The following is a 7,330-nucleotide window of genomic DNA, read 5'->3' on the forward strand; positions in this document are numbered from 1 at the left end:
GTCGGGCCATCTTTGGAAGACATTCTGGAGCAATTGCTTCCTAATACATCTAGCCCAGACATGGTAACCCAAATGAAAAGCCCTCAAAGGAAGAGGGAGCAGACATTTAATCAGTGCCAGCTGTGTGCCAGGTGGTATAACCAGCAAGCCTCTGGTTGTCCTAACTGGCCTTTAAGTAACCACCGCCCTCAGCTTTGGACCACCTGCACTGGGGAAAGTCAGAGAAGAGGAGGAGATTCGCCTTCCCGGAAGCAATGCAGGAACCACACACACTAACGGTTCCTAGGACCTTCCTGGCCCTTGACCTTCTCCTCCATTTTTCAGATGATGAAGTCGAGGTGCACTGAGGGGCTGGAGCAAAGCTCGGCTTTACCCACTGTAGGCTGGAGTTAGCCCTCAGCCCAGCACACAAGGTCCCCGGTGACCCACGTTCTGCACGGTGACCATACCCACTCCCCTCCACCTGTTTCGGACGGGGATCCTTGAACTGCGCTCACCATGGGTGCATGTTGTACACAGCTTGCTGCCCTCTGCCATGGCACCCGCCGTGCCCTCTGCTCGGCCTGCTGTTCCTCTCTCCCTATCACTCCAGTCACTAAGTCCCAACTCACACAGCCCGACCCAGCTCAAAAGCGCTGGTCACTGCTGTGGAGAAATTCTCCTTGATGCCCGGCTCCCTTGCCCCTAACCTTGCAGAGACTGTCACCCTCTCATGGACAACCTCACAATTCCTAAAGAGAAGACTTTTTTTCTTCATGATACTTAAAAGGTTGTTTTTATTATCATCAAAAGAAATGATAAATTATACAATTCTCATGAAACTCCAGTATTCTCAGGGATAAATTTCAGCGTCCAGCAAGCACATCATACTGCACTCATTGTTTGCAGCTTGTCTATGTTCTAGACCTCAGGCTCCTTGTGGGCAGGGCCATGTGGGGTGCCCCTGGCATCTCAGTGTTCCCCCTACCCAATGTAGAACTGGATCCAGAGGCTGTACCCAGCACATGCTTGTGCAATAAACCAAGAAACAAGTGAGGAAGAAACTCCATAAAACCCATGTGAAATGACTTGCGTTGGGGCTGGAGCTCAGGCGTCCTGGTTCCTGGCCTAGCACAGGTTGTTCTCCATGGCCCTGCCTGGCCTCCATGGTATACTCCCTTTCTAGAGGTGCATTCCGCCAGGCTGCTGGTCTTCCCAGATTTCCAGTTTACATCTGAACTAATTTTCCTCTGGGGCAATGAATGGTTCTGGTGCACTTGAGAGTTCTTTTTTCCTTGCTTGCTCCTTTTATTAATATGTAATTTTTTATTATTTCCCATGACAGTTCACATTATAAACCAAGACAATGCACGGAAATGAAAACATACACTATCTAGCACCACAGCGTTACTATAAAGACCTTTTTTTTGATATGGTCATTTACTTTTTTGTTGCTGTTTTTTGAGACGGAGTCTTGCTCTGTCGCTCAGGCTGGAGTGCAGTGGCACCATTGTGGCTCACTGCAACCTCTGCCTCCCGGGTTCAAGCAATTCTCCTGCCTCAGCCTCGCGAGTAGCTGGAACTACAGATGCCCACCACCGCACCTGGCTAATTTTTACATATATTTTTTATATATATATAAATATCCATGTTCTTTTTAGTATTTGTATTTTTAGTAGAGACAGGGTTTCATCATGTTGGCCAGGCTGAACTCGAACTCCTGACCTCAGGTGATCCGCCCACCTTGGCCTCCCAAAGTGCTGGGATTACAGGTGTGAGCCACCGTGCCCGGCCGGTCATTTACTTTAATAACAATACATATACCATGTTATCACCATGGAATGTAAATTCAGGTTAGACAAGAGAATTTCACAAGTGAAATAGCATTCTGTAGTATATAGAAGTTTGGGTATACTGTCTGGCCAAACCAGCTTGTTCATAAGTCATTAATAAAATCCATTATAGGTGTTCAGTTTAATATTTACAATTTTTATGGAAAAATAAGCAATGCACACACTTAAAAGTGTTCATTTACCTTTGCATGAGCGCTTAAAATACATATTTCTATTTCAAGACGACATTTCAAAGTTATTGTAATATAACAGCAGCAAAAATATAGTTTGCAATTACCAAAGAACTAAACTAGAATCTGTAAGTTATTCTCATGTTTACAATTGTGATTCTTTAATAAATACTGCTATTATGCAACTCTATTGTAAGCTTTCTAGATTTGGTTTAAACACACACGTATATATTGTCAGTTGTGGGAAGCTTTACCAGTTATATTCCACACACTTTTGGGACAGAGTTCTTAAAGAGCCAGCCAGTCCACAAAACAGGTAAAAAAAAGTTACATTAACTGGGGCAAATAGGATGCTTATATAACATCCAAAAGAGGTGAGATTCTGCAGCAAACTGGGGGTACTACAGGGTTGGCTTATTATCTTCTTTAGAACCAAGTTCATCTTAACAATTTAAGAAGGTGGACATTTCAACACCATCAAGTGCATTTAGGTGACATGTTTCTTTTAAGTTAACTTGACTCCCTTGAATGACCTAGTTAGTAAACTAATCACTAGTAATTCGGTTACCAGGCAAATCAAGCCTGCAAGAAAGCAAGCCAATATTCAAAATGCCGTGTTACCATCTAAACCCATACAAATTAGTTTATTTTCAACGATCATACGTAACTTCAATAATGAGACGTCTAACTAAAGCAAGCTCCTCCAGCAAGACCAAGACAGCATCTCTTCTTTAAAGGCTTAGGTTTTGCCCAGAATTCCTGATACATGGAACAGCCCATAACAACAGTCATTGCTCCTACAACACAGCCTTGGGCTGCCACATGCATGTGAATCAGATGAAGGGACATTTTAGTATTTCCCCGATCTTCAATGTGTGTAATCCATATGCAACAATTGCTGCAAAACCTGTCATTCCAGTGGGTACGAATGGGCCTCTTTGCCTCTTCGAATAAGTTTGGATCCCTGATCTTCATCATATGAAGAAAGGGAAACATCTGTGTCTGTTGATATAGTGATTGATCGAAGATTTTCCCTAGAGGAAGGAAACCTCTCACGACAACCGGCTTCTGATCCCCACCCATGCGCCCAGTCCTGCCGGCTTCTCCTATAAAGACCTTTTTAATATAGACAAATTAGTTGCTAAATTCAGAAACTGAAGTTACACTTCTGGATATCTCTTGTAGCCGAAGAAGAAAAAGGTTTTAGAGTCAGTAAAGATTTTATTATAAGCCTGGTATTATCTTTCCCTTACTAGCAATTAAGGTTCACAGGAGAGGGAGAGGCCAGGGACAATGGCAAGGACCCAGATGCATCCAGGATGGTCTGGGCTCAAACTCAAGCCTCTGCCACTTCCCAGCCAGGTGACTTTGGGTTATGATCTCCTCCCCCCGACTCTCTGAGTCCATTTCCATCAGATGGAAAAGGCTACCAGGACCTTGCTCCGCTATTACTGGGAGGATTCATTAAAATAAGGTTTGGACTAGGGCTAGAGCACACATATTCAAAGCTAAATAAATACTGGTCATTTTTAATTAATGCTTATGTGAGTTAGCCAAAAAACTACTTGACCAAAGTGAATTCGAACAAACATGCAATTTGGAAGAAAGCTAAGAACAACTTAACCACAGCAAAAGTACCACTGAAAAGCAACACCCCCAGTAGTGAGCATTGGAAACCCTGCAGATTAGTCTTCCTCTATGCAAAGCATTTCCATTTTTTTCCCAGAGATTTTCTATTGTCTTTCAGTTGTAGTTTGAATTGATTTTATTTTATTTATTTATTTTTTTGTTTTAGACAGAGTCTCACTCTGCCGCCCAGGCTGGAGTGCAGTGGCACAATCTCAGCTCATTGCAAGCTCTGCCTCCTGGGTTCACACCATTCTCCCGCCTCAGCCTCCCAAGTAGCTGGGACTACAGGTGCTCGCCACCACGCTTGGCTAATTTTTTTTGTATATTTGGTAGAGATGAGGTTTCACCGTGTTAGCCAGGATGGTCTCGATCTCCTGACCTCGTGATATGCCCACCTCGGCCTCCCAAAGTGCTGGGATTACAGGCGTAAGCCACCACGCCCAGCCTGAATTTATTTTCAATAATTTTTTCTTGCTCTTATTGTAATGGGAAATCTTAGGACACAGCAACTCTTCATTAATAAGAAAACAACTTAAATGGCCAAGAAAAGAGAAAATGCTTGAGACAACCTCTCCTACTAAGGTGATGTAAGTGAATTATGGAGTCTCACAAAATAGTATATATAGCATGAGCTCATTTTTTTTTCTTCTTTTTTGAGACAGAGTTTTGCCCTGTTGCCCAGGCAGGAGTGCAGAGGTGCGATCTCAGCTCACTACAACCTCCGCTTGCAGGTTCAAGCAATTCTCCTGCCTCAGCCTCCCAAGTAGCTGGGACTACAGGCACCTGCCACCATGCCCAGCTAATTTTTGTATTTTTAGTAGAGATGGAGTTTCACCATGTTGGCCAGGCTGGTCTCAAACTCCTGACCTTGGGATCCACCCACCTAGGCCTCCCAAAGTGCTGGGATTACAGGCATGAGCCACTGCACCTGGCCAGCATGAGCTCATTTTTGAAAAGCACTGCAATAAAAGGGCATGGTGACATCCTGGCCAAGCACAGTGGCTCACTCCTGTAATCCCAACATTTTGGGAGGCGGAGGCGGGCAGACCCCCTGAGGTCAGGAGTTCGAGATCAGCCTGCGCAACACGGTGAAACCCAGTCTCTACTAAAAATACAAAATTAGCCGGGCGTGGTGGCACATGCCTGTAATCCCAGGTACTCAGGAGGCTGAGGCAGGAGAATCGCTTGCCTGGGAGGCAGAGGATGCAGTGAGCCGATATTGCTCCATTGCACTCCAGCCTGGGCAACAAGAGTAAATCTCATCTCACCAAAAAAAAAAAAAAAAAAAAAAAAGGCACACACAGTGACATCCGTATCAAAGGACTGCAAGTGGGTGAAGAGCGAGGTGGGACTGTGGGGGCTCCCTTTGCTTATTTTGCTTTCTTTCTATTTTACTGTTTCTGAGATGAGAGTGCATTATATTTGCCTTAGGAAATAAACTAAAAGACAAAGCTCAAAAATTTTTTCAGGTACGCCTGTAATCCCAGCACTTTGGGAGGCCGAGTTGAAAGAATTGCTTGAGCCCAGGAGTTCAAGACCAGCCTGGGCAACATAGTGAGACCTTGTCTCTAAAAAAATTTAGTCTTTTGATTAATTTTTTTAACATTAAAATATCTCATTTGTTTCAGTCCAATTCTACTTTTCTGCCTTTTGATATTTTAAAATGATTTCAAACAGGGATAAAAAAAATTAAAGTTGTTCCCCAGTCTGTGAAATGGGAATAATTATACCTACCTCGAATGGTGATTGTAAAAGTTAAGTGAGATATTTTCTTTAAAATTTCTTGCATAGTCCCAGGCACATAATAGATCCTCAGTAAGCAGTGATCAATGATTCTTCTCTTGTGGACATTGGATGTGTCCTTTTTTTTCTTTTTTCTTTTTTATAGACAGAGTTTCACTCTTTTTGCCCAGATTGGTGTGCAGTGTGCTGCGAGGCCTGTGATATATTTCTAAGTGATCACTGTCCTTCCACTCCCAGCCCACTTCCCATTCCAGGCTATTCACACAATAGCCAGAGTTGCTCCTTTTACAATTTGAATGGGATCATGCTGGTTTGCAATCCTCCAACAGCTTTTCATCATTTTTGAGAGTGTGGTCCACAAGCCCCTGTGCTCTCAGGCCCTGGCTGCTTCCTCAGGCTCACATCCTGCCTTGGTTCTCCCTTGTGACCACCCGCTCTGATCTCCTCATTTCTCTCCAACATACCAAGGCTGCTCTGTCTCAGGGCCTTTGCACATCTCATCCCCTCTGAGGAGCATCCCAGCAGTGCATGAAAGCACTCAATTTCCCCTCCCCTAATCTAGGCCTTCCTTGATTGCCCTCTCTGAGGTCATACCCCTTCTCCCTCTATCTCTTTGCCTCTCTTCATGGCATTTACTACATTATATTAAATATTTATATATCTATTTGATGCTCTCTTTCTCTCACCAAAATGTGAGCTTCCCAAGGAGATAGACTTTGTCAGCTTTGTTCATACCTATTTGTCCATCCGGGACTTAGAAGGACACCTGTCACTGGACTTTGAGTAAGCATTTGTTGAATGCGCCTGCCACCTCGCCCAGCTAGTTTTTTGTATTTTTTTAGTAGAGACGGGGTTTCACCGGGTTAGCCAGGATGGTCTCGATCTCCTGACTTCCCAAATGCTGGGATTACAGGCTTTTGAGCCACCGCGCCCGGCCGAGGTTCTTAAGAAGTCCAACCACTTGCTGTACCACCCACTGATGCATCAAAATGAGTAACAGTTGGCCAGGCGTGGTGGCTCACTCCTGTAATCCCAGCATTTGGGAGGCCGAGGCAGGTGGATCACCTGAGGGCAGGAGTTTGAGACCAGCCTGGTCAACATGGTAAAACCCCATCTCTACTAAAAATACAAAATCAAACCAGATCAAACCAGATCAAACCGGATCAAACCGGATCAGACCATACCAGACCAGATCAAACCGGATCAGACAAGACCAGACCGGATATAAACGGATCAAACTACATCACACTGGATCAAACCGCTTTCAAACCAGACCAGACCAGATCAAACCAGACGAGACCGGATCAAACCGGATCAGACCAGACCAGACCGGATCAAACTGGATCACACCGGATCAAACCTGACCAGACCGGATCAAACCGGATCAAAACTGATCGGACAGAATCAAACCGGATCAAGTCAGTCCATACCGGATCAACCCGGATCAAACCAGATCAAACCGGATCTGAGCGGATCAAACCAGATCAAACCTGATCAAACCGGATCAAACCGGAACAGACCAGACGAGACTGGATCAAACCGGATCAAACCGGATCAAACCAGACCAAACCGGATCTGAGCGGATCAAACCAAATCAAACCAGATCAAAAAGGATCAAACCGGATCAGACCAGACGAGACCGGATCAAACCGGATCAAACCGGATCAAACCGGATCGGACCGGATAAAACCGGATTGGACCGGATGAAACCGGATCGGACCGGATCAAACCGGATGAAACCGGATCAATCCGGATCGGACCGGAAGAAACCGGATCAAACCGGATCGGACCGGATCAAACCGGATGGAACCGGATCGGACCGGAAGAAACCGGATCAAACCGGATCGGACCGGATCAAACCGGATGGAACCGGATCGGACCGGATGAAACCGGATCAAACCGGATCGGTCCGGATCATTCCGGATCAGACCGGATGAAACCGGATCAATCCGGATC

General features: G+C 45.1%; 1 pseudogene; it reads right to left on the reverse strand.

The window, feature by feature from the left end:
- Nucleotides 1–2,686: 2,686 nt before the first annotated feature.
- Nucleotides 2,687–4,941, reverse strand: LOC108520414 (HIG1 domain family member 1A, mitochondrial pseudogene; annotated as a pseudogene).
- Between the last annotated feature and the right edge of the window lie 2,389 nt (nucleotides 4,942–7,330).

This window comes from Rhinopithecus bieti, unplaced genomic scaffold (genome assembly GCF_001698545.2).
Source record: "Rhinopithecus bieti isolate Rb0 unplaced genomic scaffold, ASM169854v2 scaffold_52140, whole genome shotgun sequence".
Taxonomy (NCBI): Eukaryota; Metazoa; Chordata; class Mammalia; order Primates; family Cercopithecidae; genus Rhinopithecus; species Rhinopithecus bieti.